Source organism: Macaca mulatta, chromosome X (assembly GCF_049350105.2).
Source record: "Macaca mulatta isolate MMU2019108-1 chromosome X, T2T-MMU8v2.0, whole genome shotgun sequence".
Taxonomy (NCBI): domain Eukaryota; kingdom Metazoa; phylum Chordata; class Mammalia; order Primates; family Cercopithecidae; genus Macaca; species Macaca mulatta.
The window spans coordinates 19,442,695-19,468,768 of NC_133426.1; the positions used below are offsets into that span (position 1 = coordinate 19,442,695).

At 41.6% G+C, this 26,074-nt stretch overlaps 1 protein-coding gene across 11 annotated transcripts in view; it reads right to left on the minus strand.

The window, feature by feature from the left end:
• SH3KBP1 (SH3 domain containing kinase binding protein 1) overlaps positions 1-26,074 on the minus strand; it is a 361,405-nt gene that overhangs the window by 180,826 nt on the left and 154,505 nt on the right. The gene's annotated exons all lie outside the window — the stretch shown is intronic.

Genomic DNA, 26,074 nt, shown 5'->3' on the forward strand with positions numbered 1-26,074 from the left:
TCTAATGCTAGCAAGGCAGAGGGCATTTTTCTAAATGTGCAAAGGAAAGATAAAGCATCCTGGCCTTTTTCTTACTAATCATCACCCTTTCAACATACGGGAACTCAAGCCTGATAAGTGAAGGCTGATTAGATTTCAGCCTGCTCTTGGTACCATTTCAAATGCCCCACAGGATTCAACAAATCCACTTCTGTCCTATTCCCTCTATCCCAGGGGATCCATTAACAGGATCCCTGGCTGCTTACACAGAACCAAGCCAGACAAATCAAGATAAGAGTCAGGGCCACACTTCACTTGACCAGAGGACACTCAAGGTTACAACATCTCACTCACCCAGCGTGGCCCATCTGGGAGACCCTGGCTTAGAGCTGGTTCAAGTACAGACACAACTTTCCACAGCACATCCACACCACAGATGTGCACTATGTGGAGAAAGAACATGTATAGGGGTAAGGGTGAGACAGACAGACAGACAGACAGACAGTGGAGGCCCAAGCCAGGGAGGCGGATGGGAGATAGGAAGTGAGACCAACATTGCTCAGAAGTTTGTCGTTCATGGCTGACCGCCTCACACCATTCCTTCATGCCACTGCATGGCCTAGAAAACCAAAGGGATCAATGACTTCAAAGAAACACATTTAGAAATGCTTAAATTATTTTTGGGCACTGCCTACAGGGATTCTTTTTCTTTTCTAATCTTTTCTCTGAGAAAGGAAGTCCATGCAGAGGTGATCAGAGGGCACATTAAGGCCCCGATGCAGGATGACATCATACAAAGGGGAAGGTCTCTGTGCTACATCGGATGTGTGCCCTGATCAATATATTTCAAAAGCCGGCGGCCTAGTTCCCTCTGTTCCATTTTTCTCACCTGTACCTCACTAAGCAAGAACAGAGTTGAATAGAGAGAAGAGGGCAGAAGTTCAGAATCGGTATGTTGTCTAATCACATCTTTGGTGACTCCACAAATATTCTCCACCCTTTTGTGCAAAATTACAAGCCTCTGGGTCTTAAGAACAAACACAGCGCTTCCAGGCCAATTCCTAGGTGCTGATGGCTCTGTCAACAGGCTAAGTAGTGCAACCCCAAGGAGGGCTTGGGTCTCCCTAGGACAGAGGGCCCACTCCAACTTGCTTTTCCAAGGAGGAAAGTCAGGAGGAATGGGTATTCCGATGCAAAGAACACCACCACTATTCCATGGCTTCCCACACAATGGAAGGCAAATCAAGTACTCTGTACCAAAAAAGATACGGATTTCTCATTCTAGCAAAGAAGGTCTAGATTACAAAGCAATCTTGGTACCCCATTCCTGACCCCTGCAACTCCCCTGGCCCCATAGACACTTCTTAAGATGAAGTTCTACTATCAATCTTTAAAGGGCTTTCATTTGCTAGATGTTATGTTAAAAGCAAACTCTGCAGACACAAATCTGAACATGAAACAAGTGAAATGACAAACGTCTGAAAACCAACACTCACAACCACAGAAGTCAAAGTCCTGACCAAAGTGACTTCAAATAACACCATCTGAAGATCTAGTGTTAGCTGATGCCATAAAACTTACAGTTGTATGTAAGTTCATATCTTCAAAAAACCCTCTGTAAAAAGCAGCATCTGATCCAACACTGCACAAATGGCAAAGGAGAGTGATCTACTCTTAGAGAAAAGACTAACCCAATGGATGCAGGACCTGAAACAGAATAATCAGACCGCTCTTAAACCAAATCTCTGCATCGGACTTCCATAAAGGCCTGCCTGGTGTCAGAAGAATGATGTCTTCGCTAGTTTCTCTCTGCCAGGCTAGTCCATCCTTCTTAAGAGCCTCATGACTGTTACTCTTTTGGTGGCATAAAGTCCTATAAAGCTCACTGCCAACAGTAAGCCCTACAGAGGGCACAGGGGAGGGACTCAGAGATGGCTGATGGTAAAGATCACCTGACCTGACGCCAAGCACAGTCATTCGCCCTCGCATTGGGATAGCTCACAATCACTTCCGATATCCATCATCCTCTCCTCCTGCCAACCACATGAGTTAAAAAATAAAAGCCAGAATGGGCAATCATTTTGCAAATGAGGAATCCAGGACTCAATGACTTACCCCAGGTCACCAAGCTAGTAAGTGGCAGCATTTCCTTAGCCTAAGTTCATAGTTCTCTCTCTAGTGCTGGATAAACTAATTCAATTCACATTTTGTGCCAAATTCTCTGCAATCTGTACTCAACTGCTTCCTACAACACTGTACCACGTCACTTAGGTCTCTGCCATGGATCTCTCATTACAGAGAGCCCCAAACTCCTGGAATGCTGCTTTTCGAGGCCTCAACTATAGCTTGTCACGGATTTGAATTTGTTTGTCAGTACCACCTGACCTACAACCCAGTTCAAGGGGGATGCTTGAAGTTGGGAGAAACTGTATTTCTGTTGCATTCATCCATCTTAAACTTAAGGAAGTCTGAGAAAGTCATTTGTCATTTTTTCCCTCTTCCTGGAATTTCACTGATGTTTACTAGTGAGTCTTGACCTTCCTTAAAGAGGTAAGGAGAGGACAATGCCACCTCATTTCAGTAGCTCACATAAACTAAAGGAAAAAAACTTACGACTTGCCTATGCCTGAGGTTTGGAATCCCTTAGTTTGAGCCACCACCTTCATGTCCAAATGAACTAGGCGTGGAATTTTTACAGTAGTCCCCCCTTATCAACAGTTCCACGTTCTGCAATTTAGTTACCTGTGGTCACCTGAGGTCCAAAAATATTAAGTGGAATATTCCAGAAATAAACAATTCATAACTTTTCAATTGCATGTCATTCTGAGTAGTGTGATGAAACCTCATGCCATCCTGCTGCATCCTGTCTGTGAATGTGAGTCATCCATTTGTCCAGTGTCTCCACGCTGTAGATGTTCCCTGCCCCTGAGTCACTGATACTGTTTGCTCCTTACATCCAACCACAGACAGCATTGTGACTCCACGATCCAGGATCACTCAAAGCAGATGATCCTCATTCTGACAGATCATCAGAAGGTCAATAGTAGCCGAACACTACGTCACAATACCTACATCATTCACCTCGCTTGATTACATCATGTAGGCATTTTATCATCTCACACCATCATAAGAAGGCTAAGTACAGTACAATAAGATATTTTGAGAGAAAGAGAACACATTCCCATAACTTTTATTATAGTATATTGTTAGTGTTGTACATTATTATTAGTGTTTTTTTATTGGTGTTAATCTCTTCCTGCGCTTAATTTATAAATTAATCTTTCTCATAGATATGTATGTATAGGTAAATACAAAGTATATATAGGGCTTGGCACTATCCACAGTTTCAGGCATCCACTAGGGGTCTTGAAATGTAGCCCCCACGGATAAGGGGGGAACAACTGCATTAAGTGAAATAAGGGTTAGTTGATCACAAGCACTGTGATATCACAATAGCCGATCTAACGATAACTGAGACAGCACACCCTCAACTCTCTCACTAGACCCCATGGTCACCTTTCATTTGTGACCACTTACTGTTTAATAAAATAGTAACATTTATTGAGCACCTGCTATGTGCCATAGACTGCTAAGCACTTTACATATGCTACCCCATTTAATCCTCACACTGAACCTCCGGGATAGATTGCTAACCCCCTTTTTACAGACAAGAAGACCTTGGAGGCACATAGAGATCACATATTTTACCAGAGGATTTCAAACCAGGCAATGCAGCTCCAGAAGCACTATCTCCCTCCCACATCTGACTGTTCTTAAGCATTCTCAGTCCTGGGTGTTGAGATCACAGAAGGAACTAGCTACACTAACATGGTATTTGTTTGAAAGGTGGAACCAGGAAGCGAAAAACCACAAATCAGGAGCTTTTGCTTATAGCTGCTGGGCACTTGGTCCCTACAGGCCCCAGATTTAATAAAATAAAGCTGGTTAGATGGGGAGGCAATGCAACTGCCTTCTCAGAAAAGGAAATAGCAGAAACTGACTATGGTGTCATGACCCAGTCCCCAAAACAGCACATACATCTATATTTTAGAGGCTACATCCTAGGATCTTACAGCATGTGAAATTTACTAGGCCCATTCATTCAGTGTCTGTGAAAATATACTAATAACAAATAATGTATTGGATGAAAAAAGTCTTTGGGTCAACTGAAAACTTCAACACTTATAGAGCTTCCCACCCTCCACCCCCACCCCCCCACACCCCCACCCCCCCACCTCTTTTTTTTACATCCCCAATTCCCCATGATGGAACAAGAGTAAAGCTACAAGGGTTTAAATCATCTGATATTTTCAAATAATCCATCAAATTAATCAACTAGATCCTTACCACATACCTGGGGAATGTGGCAGTATTCTGAAATCATATTGAAAGGGAGAAACCACTGATAAAAAGCAAAAGAGGAAAATCAAAAGAAACCCCTAATTCCCAGTTTCCAGGGTTACTTCTGGGATTTTCTACACATATGGCCTGGGGACCACCTGCACCAGACTGTTAAAATGCAGGGCAGAACTACTGAACTCATTCTTTGGGGTTGGGGCCAGGGACCTGCATTTAAAGCTATCTCTTGAATAATATCTATGAAAATCTAAATCTCAGCAACAAATCAGTACCACAAATAACAGATGATTTAAAAAAAAAAAAAAAAAACACCTTGTGGGAACAGGTGGTCTCCCCTTGGAAGACTCTAATCTATGTCTCTTATTCTTTGCTGCATATTGAAATCGCCTAGGGAGTTTTCACTAACTACTGATGCCTTCCTAAATAGCAGCCCCAGAGGAACTAGGTCTCCATAGAAAAATGGCTTCTTCTAAGCCTAGAGCAAAGAAAATACAAAGTGAGACTAAAATATCTGGTTGTGCTAAAATTCATGAAGTACTCAAACATCTAAGGGATAATTTCAAAAGGACACAGGAGTCAGCTAGACAGGGCTTCCACTGGCCAAAGTTGGGACAATACAGTAGGTACTGAGGGAATTTGTTATAATTTATTCATTAAAAAAATTCATGAGTCCATATTGATATGTTCAATGGGTAGCTAGATAGCTAGCTAAAGAAGATCAGGTAGATAGTTATGGGGTGAGAAGTGAAAGCTCCTTTTTTCTCTTTTTTTAACAAAAGAACGTTGACAAATAGAGAAATGATAGAAATAGACAAAGTCATTTTATAACCATCATAGTAATAATTGATTCTGGGAAGAATCAATGGTTGCTAAAACCACTGGGCGAAAGCTTGTTGGGGGTTAAGATATTTACAAAATCTCAAAGTATCTCCCCACAGATTATTATCTCCCCACAGTTACAAAAGGAAAATGGTCCCCTTAGAATGAAGAGAGCTGGCAGATATAGCCTTACCCAAGTGATCCAAGTTAACATTGCTAATCACAGGACAAATTGACATCATGTGCCTCCTAATAGGCTGCACTGAGAAGGACCTATAGAACATCATCACCTATAGAATACTTCTATAACATCACCTATAGAATACTTCTGCCACAACATTTACCTAAATCCAACCACGAGGAAACAATCATGCAAATTTAAAATGAGGAGCAGTTTACAAAAACTGATCTGGCCAGGTGTGGTCACTCATGCCTGTAATCCCAGCACTTCGGGAGGCTGAGGTGGGAGGATCACCTGAGGCCAGGAGTTTGAGACCAGCTGGCCAACATAGTGAAACCCGATCTCTACTAAAAATACAAAAATTAGCCGGGCATGGTGGCCCACTCCTGTAGTCTCAGCTACTCAGGAGGCTGAGGCAGGAGAATCGCTTGAACCTGGGAGACTGCAGTGAGCCATGATATTGGCTCACTGCAGTCTCGACCTCCCAAGCTCAAGCAATCCTCCCACCTCAGCCTCCTGGGTAGCTGGGACTACCGATGCAAGCTACCACACTGGCTAATTTTTGTATTTTTTGTAAAGATGGGGTCTCGCTATGTTGCCTAGGCTGGTCTCAAACTCCTGGGCTCAAATGATCCTCCTGCCTCAGCCTCCCAAAGTACTGGGATTATAAGAGTGAGCCATCACACCTAGCCAAAAAAAAAAAAAAATTCTTATTGATACATAATATTTGTACATTTTTATAGGGTACGTGTGATATTTTATTCCATGCATAGAATGTGTAGTGATCAAGTCAGGGTATTTGAGTGTCCATCACCTTGAGCACTTATCATTTCTATGTATTGGGAACATTTCAAGTCCTCTTTTCTAGCTATTTTGAAATATACAAAACATTGTTGTCAACTATAGTCACCCTACTCTGCTATTGAATACTAGAACTTATTCTTTCAATCTAACTGTATGTTTGTATCCAGTAACCAACCTCTCTACTCTCTACCTCCATGAGATCAACTTTTTTAGCTCTTCATGGTTACCTCAGCACTATTCACAGTAGCAAAGATATGCAATCAACGTAAGTGTCCATCAACAGAAAAGTGGATAAGCAAACTGTGGTACATATACCCAATGGAATGCTACTCAGCCATAAAAAGAATGAGATCTGCAACAACATGGATGGAACTGGAGGTCATTATGTTAAGTGAAATAAGCCAGGCACCAAAAGACAAACATCGTATGTTCTCACTTTGTAAGATCTAAAACTCCAAACAATTGAACCCATGGACATAGAGAATAGAAGGATGGTTATCAGAGGCTGGGAAGCGTAGTGGGAGCGGGTCGGGGGTGAGATGGGGATGGTTAATGGGTATAAAAAACATAGTTAGAAAGAATGAATAAGACCTACTATTTGATAGCACAACAGGATGATACAGTCAGTAACAACTTAATCATGTATTTTCAAATTACTAAAAGACTGTAATTGGGTTGTTAGTAACACAAAGGATAAATGCTTGAGGGGATAAATACCCCATTCTCCATGATGTGATTATTACACACTGCATGCCCGTATCAAAATATCTCATGTATCCTGTAAATATATACACCTATGTACCTACAAAAATTAAAACCAAAAGTTATTTTAAAAAGAAAATAAAATGTGGTATAATAGACTACTACTGAGCCGTAAAAAAGAACGAGATCCTGTCTTTTGCAGCCACATGGATGGAACTGGAGGTCATTATGTTAAGTGAAATAAGCCAGGCACAGAAATATTTTTTTCTTAAGTCAGTATCATAAAAGATATTTAAAAGGCTAGAGAATTATTTTAGATTTAAAAAGAGTAAAGACATATGACAACTAAATATAATGTATGATCTCTAATTGAATTATGCATTTTTAAAAGGCTATAAAAACATTGAGAAAACTGGGGAAATTTGAATATGAACTAATTCTAGACAATAGCATGTTAATGTTACATTTCCAGAGTATGTCAATTCTATTGCAGTTACCTAGAAGAATGTCCTCATACTTAGGAGATACATTCTGAAGTATTTAGGGATGAAGTGTCCTGATGCTTATAATTTATTTTCAAACCATTTAAGGAAAAAAATCAGGCCAGGCTCAGTGAGTCACAACTGTAATCCCAGCACTTTGGGAGGCCAAGGCAGGAAGATCAGTTGAGCCCAGGAGTTCAAGACCAGCTTGGGCAACATGGCAAAACCTCGTATCTATAAAAAAATGAAAAATTAGCTTGGCATGGTGGCATGTGCTTATGGTCCCAGCTACTCCAGAGGCTGAGGTGGGAGAATTGTCTGGGCCCGGGGAGGTCAAGGCTGCAGTGAGCTGTGATCACACCACTGCAGCCTGGGAGACAGAGTGAGACCTTGTCTCAAAAAAAAAAAAAAAAAAAAAAAAACACTAAAAATCCAAATGATTAAAAGAAGAAATCAAAAAGAGTATGTGTGGAGACTGGATAAAGGATAGAGATAGAAAGCAAATGTGACAAAATGCTAATAATTGGTAAATCTAGGTGGGTGTTCATTATACTATTGTTTCAAGTTTTCTGTGCATTAAAATTTTTTCTGATTAAAAATTCTAAGGGGAAAAGGGAACCAGTGTCTGGGCCCCACTTCTAGAGATTCAAATGTCATTACTGATCTGGGGTGCAGCCTGGGCATCTGGATTTTAAAAGATCCCCATGTGCTTCTAATGTGCAGCCAAGGTCCAGAGACATCTAGACAGATCTGTTGCCCAAAGAAGAGCATCAGGCCAAAAACAAATGGGACTTTTCCAGGATCAGGTTATTTTAGGTCCTACATTCAGTGTCTTTTCCCACAAGGGAGAGAACCCAGACTTCTAAATATCTGACAATAGTATTTAATACATAGCACAGGTGAATGCTGCTGTGCTGTGATGTTTATTTCACAGACCTTTGGAACAGTTGCACTAAGTAGTTTCTAGCTCTGGAAATGTGTTCCTGGGTTGGGGCAGGGGAGTGGAGAAGATGGAGGTCTCTGCTATGATTCACTAACAAACACTACTGGGTGCCAGGGGCTCAGGGGGTGGCAGGGGTCAGCAACTCCTCAGTTACTGAGCGGCATGCCAGCTTCTTTAAAAGGCTGTTCTTGAGTTGGAAACTTCGATTTATGCAAGAAGCCATGTTTCCTATCTCAGGATGGAGAAAACAATACAAACTTAACTAAATGTATAGATTCACACATTTTTACTTGGGATGTCCAGTAGATTCCGGGTACAAGAGAAGAGAAGGTGGATTTACTGATCTTGCAGAACCCCTGCATCATACTCTTTACTGGAAACATTTCCATTCGTCATCCTGTTTCAACATAATGCAACTTACAGGAAGAGGAGGACACTTCAGAAGCCAATGGCACTCCAAATAAAAGGACCTTGTGGGTGTTTCTTTACAAACCCCTCTTGGCTGTACCTGGACTGTTGCAGTAGAAATGTATAATATTTAACTAACCAGCATTGTGTGGTCCCTGGAGATGAGCCTGCTTGATTCTCATAGGGACGTGTATAATCAACATCTCTGCACAGCAGAACACAGGAAATCCATTTGCCTGCTACTTCAAAGGCAGAGGGCATCTGACAAGTGGGTATAGCTATGCCAGTGCTCATTCTCTCCCAAGTCTTGGCAGGATATAAGAGAAAATGTAGAACTAGTAGGGAACCATTTATTAGAGCCTTTGAGCCATGGAGGGTAGGGAGGGAGGCAGATAACATCAAAAGTCACAGAAGAAAAATCACCTTAATCTTGGAAATGAAAGAAATGAACACTGAGTGACTGCTACATGCCAGGAACCACGCTTGGCACATAACAGGCCTTCCCTCATGTCCTCAGGCCAACTCTAGGAGGTTCAGCATGCTGGACCCATCTTTATGATGAGCACAGCAAGCCTGGATAACTTGTCCAGAGTACACGGGTTAAATAAGTTGTGGTCTTCAGCTCTCTTCTTCCACCAACCCAAGATGATACCAGGAAGGCAGATTAGGAGTGAGCTTCTAGTGGACTCTGGATGCCAAGCAAAGGATGAGGACTTTATTTTGTGGGCAATGAGAAACCAGAGGAGGTTTCTGGACGGAGAAGCATAGAACAAGATGTGATGAGGACAGTGATCCAGGGAGAAGGGCTCAGTGTCAGAAACATGCAGAATGGCAATGGGGAGGGGTCCCAGAAGCAGGAGATGGCCCAGCAGAAGAATGAAAGACACAGCTGGAAAAACACAGTGGAAAGAATTACACACCTTGAGAAGGAGAGGCTAACAAGCAGACGTGGACACAGACATACTCTGAACAATTGTCAGTTGACATGTCTGTTGCCTCCTTTGAGGGCCAATGACCTTCTCTTACTTGTCCTTGATACCTGCACTTAGCTCAGTTTCTGTTTGAGTAGACACTCAATCCATTCTTGACAAATGAATGAACTAATGAATTCCACATCCTGAAAGATGGAGGGAGAGTTAAAGCTTCAACATGGTATTAAACAGGGCAGCAAGACCCAGTCTCTACACAAAATTAAAAAATTAGCCAGGCATGGTGGCACACACCTGCAGTGCCAGTTACTTGGAATGTTGAGGCAGGAGGATTGCTTGAGCCCAGGAAGTCAAGGCTGCAGTGAGCCATGATTGTGCCACTGCACTCCAGCCTGGACAACAGAGACCATGCCTCAAAACAAAACAAAACAAAACTCTCTCTCTCTCTATATATATATATATAAAATATATAAAATAAGCCGAACAAACAAAAGTCAATGCCATCTGGAATTGTTGATGCTATAGAGATGGAAATATGGTAGACCCTACAGTCTTGTTGGTGTGTCAAAGTTGGTCAATTAATTGACCAACTCATTCTCCATCAACCTTGTAGTCTGAAGCATCTGTAATACTAAACAATGCTATTCTATTCCTCTAGCTGCTTTCCTCTTACAAACTTATGCCCCCCTGTGAATTAACCTTACTAAATGGTAGAGCAGGGCTATATATGAACAAGAAATGATGTATATTTGATTTTATGTTCTGTCCTCTTAAAAGACAGAAAACATTTGTTTTAAGTAGGCAAAGATATATGTATAAGAAGGTTCAGGACAGCATTGTTTCTAATAGCAAATGCATATATGCACAGAGATCTACATGTGAAATGTGGATGTCTAGTGGGAGGGGAAGGTATATCCAGGCAGCCATTAAATATAACAAGTAGCTCGATGTGTACCAGTATGAAAAGGTGTCCATAGTACACTAAAACACTAAATCATGTAATATGTATACTATGATCCCAATTTTATAAACACACACACACACACACACACTCATAACTCTAAGCAGCATGTAGTATTTTAGATACTTCTGATAACTCGGAACCTAGCACAGAGTATACATTCAACAAATGTTCATAAATAAATAAATGAATCCATTCAACATTCAACTAATATATGAAGGTCTAATACAATTAAATGAATGAGGGCAACAAAGTAAGAGACTGTCTCAAAAAAAGATACAAATGAATGAGAGAAAGGGGGTATATGTACACGGACACACTTGCGTAAGCACAGAAAATGGTATGGAAAGCTATGCCCTAAGGTAGCAGTGGCAGGGGAGGCAGGTTGGGGGAAGGGTAGAAACTCATTTAAATGCTTCTACAATATCAATTTGTTTTCACAAAGAGCGCGTAATACACTGTAATCACTTTTTTAAAACATCACAGTCACCTATTAAAATAATTACCTTGTATTATGAAACTTATCCTTCCAATCACACTTTAATTACATTAATAGTAAAGTGAGTTGGTGTTTTGAAAGAAATAAATATCAATTCAATCAGCAAGAAAGGTGCTTTTCATGGGGCTGAATGACAAGGGGCCTCGGACCTCCCAATGACAACTGGTTGTGGCTGGTCTATGAACACAGCAGGAGGTGTGAGCTCAGAGACAGGGCTCCATATCTGTAGCCCACATTAGTCATTATTCTGATCAGATACTGTTACAGAACCGTGAGGAAGCCCATACTATTCCATCAGTGACCAAATCAAGGTCATCTTCCCTGGCCAGACACCACCAGCCTACACAGCCCAGACAGCCAACTCTCTCTAGGTGGAGGGGCCCTGTGGTGTCCATCTTCTGAGCTCGCCCTCACTCATGGGAACACACACATACACACACATACATGATCATTCATTCAGCCATGGGGGCCCCTTCTCTGGGTTCCCCTAACAACCATTGCCTTTCTCTAGCACTGTCCTCCTTCCATTGTATTTTTGTTATCTGTGAGTGCCAATTGCTGTCTGTCTCCATCTTTTCAACCCTGACACCTCTCAGCTCTTTCATGCACATCTGTGTCAACTAATTCAACTCACTCACCAACACCCACATCTGCCTTATGATGGTTAGGATGATACCACTGCGCCTCTAGATCCCTATGTAGACCCAGGTGCCATATATCTAGAAAATTCCTGACTCAGGCCCTCCTCAGCCCTAGGAACTTCAGAGTCTAATGCCTGATTTAAAGAAGCCACTGAAAACCATCTTAAATTTGGTCAATTAACATATGACCCCCAAAATCAAGTTTCTACTTCCAATGTAATAGTCAAAGGTGCCATCCATTGAATAAACTGAGTTTCCGCAAAGAGGAGCTGCATGTGGATGTTTTAACATTAACACTGTCATCTGATATTTCTTTAAAAGACACATCTGTAATTTTGGTGCCACAAGCATAAAGAACTCAATATCCTCTACCTCAATCATATCTTATAAAAATGGTATGTGAATCAGCCATCTGAAAGGATGCAGGGGCTCTGATTTCACTGCTCATGGATATGTGGTCTTCATTTAATGCATTAAAGCACATAAAGAGAACCCTGGGGCTAGGCGCAGTGGCTCACACCTGTAATCCTAGCACTTTGGGAGGCTGAGGCAGGAGGATCACTTGAGCCCAGGAGTTCGAGACCAGCTTGGGCAACACAGTGAGACCCCGCCTCTAAATAATAGCAATAATAATAATAATAACAACAACAATAAAGAGAACTCTGAGCTAACAATACAGAACAGACAAAGGGCCCAACTCACCCAGCATTGCAACCCCTGCGCGGCTCTCTGCCTCGGTTCTCTCACATACAAAATTGGGATGATGGAGACAGACCTATTTTCCAAGGGGCTTACTTCAACCTGACTCTCTCCCTTTTTTCCATTTGGCTTTACATTCAGGAATCTGTTAAAAGGCAGCTTCGTTAATTTTCTTTTCACCAGCCTTCCCTTCCCATCAGAGTGAGATAAAGGAAACACGTCAAAACACAAAATCAGTGACGTCTCTAAACATCCCTCTGCTTTTCATCTTTCTTCAGGCTGGTCCCAGGCATTGGTTTTGTCCTTTCAGCACAACCCTCAACCCAAATAACCCAACCTCTGCAGGCCATACCAGGGACACTTCCCTAATGTGTCCCTGGCTTGACTTTCCCCAACTCTGGCAGGTAGCTCTCCAGAGGGGAGGGAGTCTGGATTTTCAGAGGAGAAAATCCAATACATAAAGCACACTGCTTTTCCCTGCAAGGCTAATTTTGGCAAAATGTCCAAAAGAACTCAACATATTTATAGGGTTTTGTTTGATCTACTTTTAAATGCTCCATGCAGAGTCATTCAAGTGAAATGAGAATACAGAATTTCAAAGGAAAAATTGAAGGAAGATTCTAAATATAAGTTATTTATTGAGCATAAACAAGATTTCTCCTTTCTATCCGACACACTCCCTCTAACATATCTATTTTTAAAGGCATTCTCAAACTTTGCTGCTGACAAATGAATATATCAGACACCTAACTTTTACAGTTAAAGGTGGAGTGGGCAGGGAGGGGGAAAAGATGAGGGAATGAGGGGTAGGAGAGAAGAAAAAAAGACACAAACGTTTGAAGAACTGTAACAAAGGTCTAGAAAATCCTAAAGACCCTCATCTGGGAGACTTCTGTTTTGCCTAATCTTAGAGAATTACTGGGAGGTGGGGGGGAGGGCGGTGGGAGATACACACCATAAACAAATCTAGGGTTTCTCAGTTTTTAGAATCAGTACCAAAAATGACCACTGTACTAGGAGATTTAGAAAGTGTCAAAGAATTCCACATATACCCTCTCTTTTGGGGGTAGGGAGAAATCTTCATTGCAGGTAGTCATAATATTTTTAAATTTTGACTCATTTTTAACATAGTTTCCCTTCTCATCCCCATCAAAAAAAAGAGGGAGGAAGCCTAGGTATTTATGAATTTTCTTGATGCAAATGGGAGTTTATATCCCTGTAATTCATTCTTCATAATCTAAAAGGCTAAACCCCTTAAGCAGAGGTCCTTAACTGGGGTGTGTAGATAGAATTCAAGGGGTCTAAATTTAGATGGAAAGAAAAATACATCTTTTACTATCTTCTGAAATTTGGCCTTTATTCCCACCGTGAATCTAAGCAACAAACCACATTGGTACTAGCAGCATCTATGAAATTTATTTATATCCCACTACATGAATAGATATTTTCATTTCACAGTTGCAGTTATCTTGAACTATCTTTTTTTTTTTTTTTTTTTGAGACGGAGTCTCACTCTGTCGCCCAGGCTGGAGTGCAGTGACGCGATCTCAGCTCACTGCAAGCTCCGCCTCCAGGGTTCACGCCGTTCTCCTGCCTCAGCCTCTCGAGTAGCTGGGACTACAGGCGCCCGCCACCTCGCCCGGCTAGTTTTTCTGTATTTTTTAGTAGAGACGGGGTTTCACCGTGTTAGCCAGGATGGTCTCGATCTCCTGACCTCGTGATCCGCCCGTCTCGGCCTCCCAAAGTGCTGGGATTACAGGCTTGAGCCACCACACCCGGCCTTGAACTATCATTTACACTCACCCCTACTTCAAAATTATGATCACTTCCTGACCCACTGCTGGATGTTGCTATAATAAAAAATATGTCTTACTTGTATTTTTGCACCATTTTGACAACTATTTTAACATAATCGGTTTCCTTTGTAATTATTTGGTTCCCTTTTTATTCATTTATCAACATTATTCTGAAAAGGGGTCCACAGGCTTCACCAGACTAGCAAACAGGTTCCATGGAAATTTTTTAAATAAAAAGAACCCCAAATCCCTGCTTTCAAGATTGTAGTTTCCAGGCTGGGTGCAGCGGCTCACACCTATAATTCCAGAACTATGGGAGATCAAGGTGGAAGGATCCCTTGAGGGCAGAATTTCAAGGCCTGAGCAACATGGCGAGAACCTGTCTCTAGAAAAAATAAAAATAAAAAAATTAACAGAGCGTGGTGATGTGTGCCTGTAGTCCCAGCTACCCGGGAAGCTGAGATGGGAGGACCACTTGAGCCCATGAGTTCTAGGCTGCAGTGAGCCATGACTGCACCACTGCACTCCAGCCTGGGCAACAGCACAAGAACCTGTCTTTAAAAAAATTAGTTTCCAAGGAAACTCAAAGGTACAAAGGTAAACTATTTATATTTAACAAAGCAGTAAACATAACATTTGGACTCTGTTCATTGGAATGCTTCATAAGCTTTGGAGTAACACATTATAACAAAAGAGCCACTTTGGGCAACTTCGCAAGTCCTGAACCACAAATGGCCACGTGGCACAGTGCTCATGAAGCTGCTTGCCAAGTGCCCTCTTATTACTTGGGTCAGTGGCTGGCGAGAGCTCCACTCTGTCATCTGGTGCCCTGGCTTGGCTGAGCTCAATGCCCATGATTTCTTCCAGGGAGGCCAGCACAGCTAATTTGCAGGCTGACACCTGCCACAGCCTCATCACCCTCCCCCAACTCAGCCCTACTTTTCTCTCCCTTGTCTGACTATTTAAATTCTGGAAAGCACTACAAGTTTCCCCCCTATCCTTCAAGTATAAAGAGGTCACTAGGGCTTCCATGTACCCACACGGCTTCATACACACCCCTTGCTCCCAGCCCTACTCAGCTGCACTGGTGTGTGTGCGTGTGTCCCCAGTGCCTGCTGGGCTGCAAGCACAGAAATATTCCATAGAAGGAGAGAGGTTGATGCTAATGTTTATAATTGCACAGTATCTGCCTGGAGGGGTTGCCTGACTTCCACTGAGGTCCATTTCTGTGGTATCACTAGAGGATGAAGGACCCTATGGTCAGCATGGCCAACTGGGACCAGAGGCATCTGACCAGCTCTTCAAAAAAAAAAAAAAGTCTAAAAAAACCGTCTTAAACCAGGCATGCTGGCTCATGCCTGTAATCCCAGCACTTTGGGAGGCCAAGGTAGGCAGATTTTTTGAGCTCAGGAGTTTGAGACTAGCCTGGGAAACATGGAAAAACCCCACCTCTACAAAAAAAAAAAAAAAAGTTAGGCATGGCGACACACGCCTGTAATCCCAGTTACTTGGGAGGCTGAGGTGGGATGATTATCTGAGCTTGGGAAGTTGAGGCTGCAGTGAGTCAAGATCACGCCACTGCACTTTAGCCTGAGTGACAGAATGAGACTCCGTCTCAAAAAAAAAGATGTTAAAAGAATCAAGAAAACACCAATTTCACTTTCAGGAAGTTATACTCCAGATAACTCATATGAAATGTACAAAGATATATGCATAATGTTCACTGCTACATTAGTCAGAATAGTGAAAAACCAGAATCATCCTAAATGTCCTTCAATTAGGGAACTGGTTAATTAAGCCATAGGTATATCTTCATACAGACTAGCAAAGAGAAGCATAGCTCTAAATGAACTGATAAGGCAAGATTTCCAAGATTCTCATCAACCTAATACAAAAATTACAATACAGCATGAACAGTATGATCCCATCTGTGTTTTTAAAAAATGCCAAGATGATATACCGCTATGTGTTTGAAATTCACATCTTTATGATCAAATGACTAACTGTATCTGCTTATGGTTCCTCCTAATATCTACATAGAGATCTGTAGGGATAACCAGGAACCAAGTTTCTTCCAGGAAGTATGACTCAGGGAAGGGATTTGATGTGACTCTTTACACCATGACTTGACTTTGTTAATTTTTCACACTAAACATGTATTATTTTTATAGTAAGTCTAAGAAAAGTTAGGATGAGTCTACAAGAAAAGGTCAAACTAGAAAATGTTTTAATAGAGCAGAGAGGTGAAAACAACCCAATAGCACAAAAGCTGCCTTACGGAGCAGATGATTGTGTGGGGATCGGAAAAACAACAAATCAGTCCCTTCTTGGTGGGGTGGGGAATAAGCATCATCCGGAAAAGGGCAGATTATTAAGCAGACATCCCCCGCTGACCCCACCAAACAAACAGGTTAGTAATGCATATCCTATCTATTTGTTCGAAGCAAATAAAGACTTTTCTCTTTATTTAAACAAATCCCACTTTCCTTGTAAATACAGGAAAGGTGCAAAGGTGTATTTTTTTAAAAGAGGGGGTTATGTCTCACCCAGACTTCATTTTCCAAACTGATCCATACCTTTCCTCTCCCTCTCAGAGGGCGGAAAGTGAGTGTCATGAAAAGTGTAAACTTAGAAGTTATAAATCTAGAAAGCGTCAGTCTAAAAATCCTGAGGCAAAAAAAAAAAAAATTAATGTAGATTCATTTGCAGAATAGAGAGCAGAGAAAAATAGAGAAAGTAGGGAAAAATAAATCCACATTAATATTCCCAACAATAATTTTTGTCAGCACTTAAATATTGTATTCAGCACTTAAATGTCTTTACCTCAACAGGCTTTATTATAAAATTTTTTATATGTTACATATATCTCTTTTTGCAAGATGAAACTTCCCGGGAGGCAGGAATTCAGTTTTTCTAATGGTCTGCAGCAGAGTTCAGCAAACTATTACTGTAAAGGGCCAGAGAGTCAATATTTCAGGCTTTGTGAGCCATATGGCCTCTGTAGCAACTATTCTGCCGTTGTAGTGGCGAAAACAATTATACACCATATATAACTGAATGGGTGTGCCTATGTGCCAATAAAACTTGACTTACAAAAACAGGCAGTGCCAGATTTGGCTCATGGGCCATCATTTGCTGACCGCTAGTTTATAGGAAGAAGTATTAAGAGTCCAAATCAGAAACCCGGGAATATTTTTTTTTTAAGGAAGAACAAGAGACATGGCTAAGGTTGAATCATCAGCTTACATGTGACCCCCTCCCAGACACCTTCCCTGACTGCCTTTGAGGCAGGGTTATGGTCCCCCGCAAGCACCACCACCAATAACAACCATGAGAAAGCACAGCACCCAGTGCATAATGCTCTCTTTACCTTGCCCACACTGCTGAGGGATTGTTTGATTCTCAGATCCTAGACTCTGTGAACACAAACTCAGCTGGCCTCCTTGTGGATTACTACAGGCTAGCCCAGAAAAGGCCTTTAACAATCATCTCATAAACAAAGGAAGAACAAAACATGTGGCCAGGTGCGGCGGCTCATGCCTGTAATCCCAGCACTTTGGGAGGCCGAGGCGGGCGGATCACAAGGTCAGGAGATCGAGACCGTCGTGGCTAACACGGTGAAACCCCGTCTCTACTAAAAATACAAAAAATTAGCCGGGCATGGTGGTGCATGCCTGTAGTCCCAGCTACTCGGAGGCTGAGGCAGGAGAATGGCGTGAACCCGGGAGGCGGAGCTTGCAGTGAGCCAAGATCGCACCACTGCACTCCAGCCTGGGTGACAAAGCGAGACTCCGTCTCAAAAAAAAAAAAATGTAAGTAAGTAAGGGGATGAAGAAAAAGGAAGAATTAAAAATGACCCCGAAGTGTCGATGGGAGGAAGTGAAGGTTGGTAATGCCACCAACTAAAATGCAGAACACGGCTGAGTACAGTGGCTTACACCTGTAATCCCAGCACTTTGGGAGGTCGAGGCAGGCAGATTGCTTGAGCCCAGGAGTTTGAACCCAGCCTGGGCAACATAGCAAGACTCTGTCTCTACAAAAAAAAAAATAGATAAATTAGCCAGGCATGGTGGCACACACCTGTAGTCCCAGCTACTCGGGTGGGCTGAGGTAGGAGGATCGCTTGAGCCCTGGAGGTGGAGGCTGCAGTGAGCCATGATTCCGCCACTGCACTCCAACCTCAGTGACAGAGTGAGACCCTGTCTCAAAAAAATAAATAAAAACAAATAGTTTGTTGAGTTCTTAAAAAAAAAAAAACAAATAAAATGCAGAATACAGAAGCAACAGGAGTCTGACAGGAGAGAATCTTCTGCTCAACCACATAGGGACAGTTGGGGACACAGTGACTGTGTCCCATCTGTCACTCCACCACAGACCACCAGACCTGGGTCAGCTCCCACCAGAAATTGGTTCAGGGATGGGCAGGCAGTCTTAGGTCAGGGTGGTATAGTGAGAGACAAAGGTGGGTCTGCCCAGAGCATCTAAATGAAGAGAGGTCCCCTGCACTTCCCCAACTGGATGTAAACTGGGAAGTCCACTGTTGCTCCACTTGCTGGTCACAGCACAAAGCCAACTCCAGGAGACGCAGGGCACAGAAAAGAAACCTGGGCCCTGACAAGCCTGTCCTGCCTGTGTACAACTTCCTGTTACACAAGACAGGTATTTCCTCATGACCTATGCCAGGTGGAACCACACTGCTTGTGACTTGCAGTCCAGAAACCAGTAACCAGCACAGAGTGTCTGAGAATGGACATGAAGGCAGCAAGGAGGGAGGGCCAGCCGAGAGGTTGGGCTTAGGGAATGGTATGCTTCATGGCATTGACTGAACCCAGGAAGATGCCAAAGACAGGATTATAGAAACAGCTTACACTTCAGATGTTGGAGAACAGGAGTCAATCAAATATAAGAGAGAAAGGAGTAGAGCGGGAGTGGGAGGGGCAAATAGAGGCACAAAAGGCAAAGCAGAATGTTTCCAGAGGTGGTAATCCAAGGTGCTGCATGGAGTTTGGCAGAGGTGGCATGGAGGAAGGGGTCTGACAGACCCAGGTTCAAACCCAAACTACACCACTCACTAACAGTGTGGCCTTAGATAGGTCATATAACCTCTTTGAGTCTTGCTTTTTCCAACTGCAAAATGAGGCCAATGCCACCTACTTTTCAGGGTTGTTTGAAGGACTGCATAGATGTCTCCACTACAACACTTTGCATAGGTAACTAGGGCGTACTGATTGCATTAAGGTCCTAATTCTTTTTTTTTTTAACTTTTATTTTAGGTTCAGGGGTACAGTGTGCAGGTTATATAGGTAAACTCATGTCATAGAGGTTTGTTGTACACATTATTTCACCACTCAGGTACTAAGCATAGTACCCAATGGGTATTTTTTTCTGATCCTCTCCCTCCTCCCACCTTCTACCCTCAAGGAGGCCCCGATATCTGTTGTTCCCCTCTATGTGTTTGTGTGTTCTCACTGTTTAGCTCCCACTTATAAGTGAGAATATTCAGTATTTGGTTTTCTATTCCTATGTTAGTTTGCTAAAGATAATGGCCCCCAGTTCCATCCATATTGCTGCAAGGAGCATGATCTTGTTCTTTCTTATGGCTGCATAGTATTCCATGGCGTATAAGTACCACATTTTCTTTATCCAGTCTATTGTTGATGGATATTTAGGCTGATTCCACATCTTTGCTATTGTGAATAGTGCTACAATGAACATAGGCATGGATTTGTCTTTATGGTAGAATGATTTACATTTCTTCTGGTATATACCCAATAATGGGATTGCTAAGTCAAATGGCAATTCTGTTTTTAGTTCTTTGAGCAATCACTACACTGCTTTCCACAACGAAGGCCCTTAATTCTTTACCTTTCCCAGTCTCCATGCCCTTTGTTACATGACTCCAGAGTGCCTCACTTAAAGACAGAATAGATTTCCCCAGTCCATGTGATTTGCTTCAGAAAACAAAGTGAAATGAAAGTGGCAGTATGTGGTTCTTTGCTTAGGCCTCAAGAGAACTCATAGGTTTCTACTTGCTCTGTTGCACCTCTGCCATCACCATTCAAACATGCCCCAGCTGGCCTGCTGGAGCAAGCAAGATACACAGAGCAGCTTAATGTTGTATGCTGCTGGGTTTTTGTGGTAATTTGTTATGCATCAATATTGTGGCAATAGATAACTAATACAACAACACTTGACACAGCGCAAGTCCTCAAAAAAACATTTAACACCAACATTCAGGGAGGAAGGAGGTTGCAAATATTTTATCTTATTCTTCCTCCTGGTGAGTTAAATGTTCTCTCCCTTTCTCTTTTCTCCATATTCATCAGAGCACAAAGGGTAAACAGAAGTTTCTAGAAAGATTTCTTTTTAGATTTAGGAACACTAATTTTAAAGGACAGGGAAAGGTTATTAATTTCCTACTTATTGTACTATGTTTATCTTTAGCTAACAAATAAAAATGGAAAAGAAAACAGGAGAAGGAATGCTCTCTTGACCCAGAATTCTCTTACCCAAGTCATCCATCATGCTTCTCAAGAAACACACACAATGCAATTGAGACAAGGTAACACACATGACAGATCAACTGTAATTGATAATTGATAGAATTTCTTAGCTGGTAGTGGGAAGAAGGGTGTTGGGTATTTGTCATATTATTCTTGATCCTTTTTCATTGTGGTAAAGCATTCATAACATAAAATTCACCGTCTTAACCATTTTAAGTGTACAGTTCAGTGGCATTAAGTACACTCACATTATTGTGCAACTATCACCAACATCCATCTCCAGAAGTCTTTTCATTTTGCAAAACTGAAATTATATACCCATGAAACAATAACTGCCCATTATCCCTCCCTCAACCCCTGCAAACCACCGTCCTACTTTCTGTCTCTATACATTTGACTACTCTAGGTACCTCATGTAAGTGGAATCATATAGTATTTGTCTTTTTGTGTCTGGTTTATTTCACTTAGCATAATGTCCTCAAAGTTCATCCATGTTATAGCATGTGTCACAGTTTCTTTCCTTTTCAAGGCTGGATAATATTTGTTTCTCAGTTCATCCTCAATGAACACTCAGGTTGCTTCTACCTTTTGTCTATTGTGAATAATGCTGCTCTGAATGTGGGCGTGCAAATATTTGTTCAAGTCCCTTGTTGATCCCTTTCTATGTGTCTTTTTAAAACTTCATTTTGAAATATTAAACATGCTTTAAAAAGTATCACTTAGGCCAGGCATAGTGGCTCACGCCTGTAATCCCAGCACTTTGGGAGGCCAAGGCAGGCAGACCACGAGGTCAAGAGATCGAGACCATCCTGGCCAACATGGTGAAACCCAGTATCTACTAAAAATCCAAAAATGTGCTGGGCGTGGTGGCATGCGCCTGTAGTCCCAGGTACTCAGGAGGCTGAAGCAGGAGAATGACTTGAACCTGGGAGGCAGAGGTTGCAGTGAGCCGATATCGCACCACTGCACTCCAGCCTGGAAACACAGTAAGACTCCGTCTCTCAAAAAAAAAAAAAAAAGGATCACTTAGCTAGCAATCTTTAGCCATCATCTAAGAGGTTGAGGGGAAGGGACTGGCAGCTAGAATTTGTGATTCTATTCCACACCCATTGAAACAAACATGGAGATGATATGCAAAAGCCTCTGGAAGAGGCAGTTCAGGTTGAATATCCCTCATCAGAAAAGTTTGGGACCAGAAGTGTCTTGGATTTCATATTTTGGGGGGGGGGGCGGATTTTGGAATATTTGCATTATACTTGCCAGTTGAGTATCTGTAATCTGATATCTGAAATGCTCCAATGAGCATTTTCTTTAAACGTCACGCCAGCACATAAAAAGTTTCAGATTTTGGAGCATTTCAGATTTTGGATTTTCAGATTTGGGATGCTAACCTGTATTCCGAAGCATGCTGAGCTGAGGGCAGAGTGAATACACATCTCACCACCTGCCCAACCTTGTGCAATCAAGCTGAGTAAAGACTGGCAGAAACCCATGCTGCCATGCAGTGGGCGAGCATGGGTGGTTTACCAAAGACAGAAACATTAAACTTCATTACTCAACAAAATCACCATGGGGCACTCTCAGCAAAGAATCTTCTGAAGCTCTCCAGAGGCTTCTGGCTGGTCATGTGGGAACCTGATTTGTTCAACAAATGTTTGTCAGCTGTAGGAGCTAGAATGGGCTGATGGTACACAGAGCGGACCCCAATATTTCTTCCTGGGAACCCTGGGGAGGGTTTGCAAAGAGAGAAGTGGGATGCTTAAGCTTTTCAACATTTCCAAAGGCTTAATAGCCAAATGAGTGCTCACAGGTTAAAATACTTTGAGGACTCTATATAAACAGTACCATGACCCTGAACCGGAGAACCAGTTATGTTCTGATGAAGATAGGAACAAAAGCTTTTAGAAACTAGGCCCAGCTTAAGAGATACTAGAAACTTCTCAACCTTTCAACTTGCAGATGAGGAAATCGATGCTTAAAAAGGTGAAATAACCTTCCCAACATCGATAATGGCTGATAGAGCTGAGAATTATCCAGATGAAGATAATTCAAATGAGGGTGTCTGAATCATCCTGGGCAGAAGTAGTGAGGAGATAAAGGCATAGAAATGGTTTTCCAGCCTCAAGGAGCTAACAGTCTGATTCTAAGCCACTGAAAACAGAGAGGATATTTGTAAACTGTTACTAAGTCTTGCTGGTTACCCCCAGGCCCACTTGCCTCTGGCCACAGAATCTTAGGGTTGAAGGGGAGGCCATCCAGGCCTGTGTGGTTTTGTTTTCTTTGTTTCAGTATAAAGCTGACACTCATCAGCTCTAATAAATGATAGCTTTCCATTTTCCACTTCAACTTGGGCTTTTGGCAGAATGAGTTCGTACATCAATGTGAATAGATCGATACGGTTCATAATTTATGAACATGTGGAAGGAGAGAGACTGATACCATAAACCCCCCAGCTGATGCTTGCCTCTCTTCCTTCTTGCTGCCTAGGTTTGGTCATTTTTAAATTTATGATCACCTCCACCTGAGAGGATCAGCAGGGAGTGAGAAAAGTGAAATCACATCCTATATAAGCCTTTCTAATAAAAAGGTTTAGAGTTAAACTGCAAAAGCATTTCTGTGGGTCATCCCTGGATTTCAATGGTCCATTTTACTCCCATCAACTTTGTACAAAGGTAACTAAGAGCTAATGACACACACTTAAATATACCCACACCCTAAGGGCCCACTCCAAAATGGGATGGAGCTTAGAAAGCATGCAAGAGAAGGATGGAGAGAGAGCCAGAGGAAGAAAGGAACAGAGGAAAGAAGGAAGAAGGGAGAGAGGGAGAGAGGGAGGGAGGGAGGAAAGGAGTCTCTTCAACATTAATGTGAATTGCACACGAGTTCTGTGCAAGGCCAAGAGCTACAGGGCCAAAGCTTAGGAGAGAGCATGTGAAGTTTTTAAAGTATATGTATATGTATGAAATAGAAACAGGATTTTCATTTCTAGCTTATGCTGGTTTTCCCATCCCTAACCACACAGTGTCAGACACATCAGTAACTGAGAGATTTTTTTTTCCTTTTTCTACATAGCTTCAAGTGCCTTACCTTTTATCTCAATGATTTAGTCAAAAGTAAATTACATAGGAAGCTAATTTCTTCAAAAAGAAATAAACTACTTCTAGTGATATTATCAAAGTTTTTTAAAGGTCAAATATAAAACAACCGGTATCATTTTTTCCCTAAACAATATTTTTAAAAAATAACTATTAAGCACTTTGAGCAGCCAAGTTGGGAGGATCACTAGAGGACAGGAGTTTAAGACCAGCCTGGGCAACATAGCAGAACTCCATCTCCATAAGAGAAATAATAATAACTATTAAGCAGCATGCTGTGTTCATTTGTTTGCTTTAATCTCTCAAATAATGTGGCCTAGCAAAGGGGTAAAATAATTAAAGGGAAAACTCAGTGGCAAACTATCCAGGAATTTTGATTTTCCTTTGTAAGGAATGACAATACCAAAGAATCCCTCCAAGTGGGCCCTAGGGGGAAAAGAAGGGGGCAGAGAGGAAAAAGAAGCAAGAAAAGACTAAGGGTGGGAGGGTAGAAAAGAGCTTTTCAGGCCACCCCACAGGCGTTGTCACCTCCCTGCTCTAGTGTTACAGAATCTTCAACAAGAAAGCTGCAGGTGGTTAGAGAGAGATATTTTACCTAAATTGAAATATTAGAACAATACTAATCATTAATCATTCATAATACTAGGTTCCTGACAGGCAAAACTGACACATAATCACATAGTCCAAAATTAACTTTCCCTCCCTGGTCCTGATGAAGGTGATGAGGAATCAAATATCAGAGAAGGAAAAGCCCAGAAATGAAGGAAAAGCTAAGTCTGGTCCATGTACTCCAACAAAAAGGGAAAGTACACATTTACACAGAAAATAAACTGAACTCTATATACTTTCATTTATAAAACCTTGGGCAAAAGTATAAAATCAAATACAGATAAAATGTTCACATGAAATTGAAACCTTCCCTTGTCTTGTATACATTCTCGCACTCGCATCGCATGTTACACAAGTGAATGTGAAAATTTTAGGACCCTGGAAGCAGCACAGCGTTCCCCTTCTAACTTAGCTCCACCTTCAATCTCATTACTCAAGATCTAGTTGAAATTTCCTCCTCTGAAACTATTTCACCTCACTCTCTACTAAACCGCCTGTGTTCAGGCCAAGAGCTAGGTTTAGTACTTATTCTATGATCCACTCTCAAAACAGATGTTTAATAAGTCTCCTCTCTCCCTCGGCACTCAGAAACCAAAGACAATTTCTCTGAATCACAGAATTTCAACAGCTTCTCCTTAAACATGTAACTTAATAAGTTTGTTCTCCCTCTGGTAGTTTGCCTTGCAGTAACTTGTTTTTCAAAAGGATTAGGGTATATGAGCACAAGCATATACTTCATTCAACAATTAAAGTGAGCTCCAAGATGGATAAGATGTGGCTTCTTCCTTCAAGGGCCTTATAATCTAGTAAAGAAAATAAAAACCTAAACATGCACAAAACTTGCATTAGAACAAAAATGCATTAATAGAATGAAATGCAGCCCCAAGTATACAAAAAATTCATTTAAGAACAGATCACTAAGATCAGATTACAAACCATTAAGATTAGATGACTAAGGTTTTCCTTTTTTTCATTTAATATACTGTCATATTTGAAAAACAAAACAAAAACAGTTTTTTTCATAGTATAAACTAGTGAGAGTGAGCTTTTGATTTTTTTTGGTTTGTACATGTCCACTTTTTAAAGTTTTTTTAATTGATGCATAATAACGTACATATTTATGGGGTAGAGTGTGATGTTACGATCCATGCATACACTGTATAACGATCATGTAAGGGTATTGAGCTTATCCATCGCCTCAAATATTTTTCATTTCTTTGTGGTGAAAACTTCAAAATCTTCTGTTTATTTTGAAATATACAATATAACATTGTTAACTGCTGTATATATATACATATATAACCGTCCCTCAGTATTCCCGGCAGATTGGTTCCAGGACCCTTAGTGCATCCCAAAATCCACACATCCTTAAGTTTCGTGATTGGCTGTGTGGAACTCAAGTACGGGAAAAATCGGCACTCTGTATACACAGGTTTGTCATCCCACAAATGCTGTATTTTCTATCTGCATTTGGCTGAAAAAATCTACATATAAGTGGACCTGTGCAATTCAAAGCTGTGTTGTTCAAGGGTCAACTGTATATATAAAATTCCTCAACTTGGAATATATAAAATTAATATATAAAATCCCCACATACACACACACACACACACACACGCACACACACACACACAGTTCTATTCAAGTCAAGGAATTTTTGTTTCT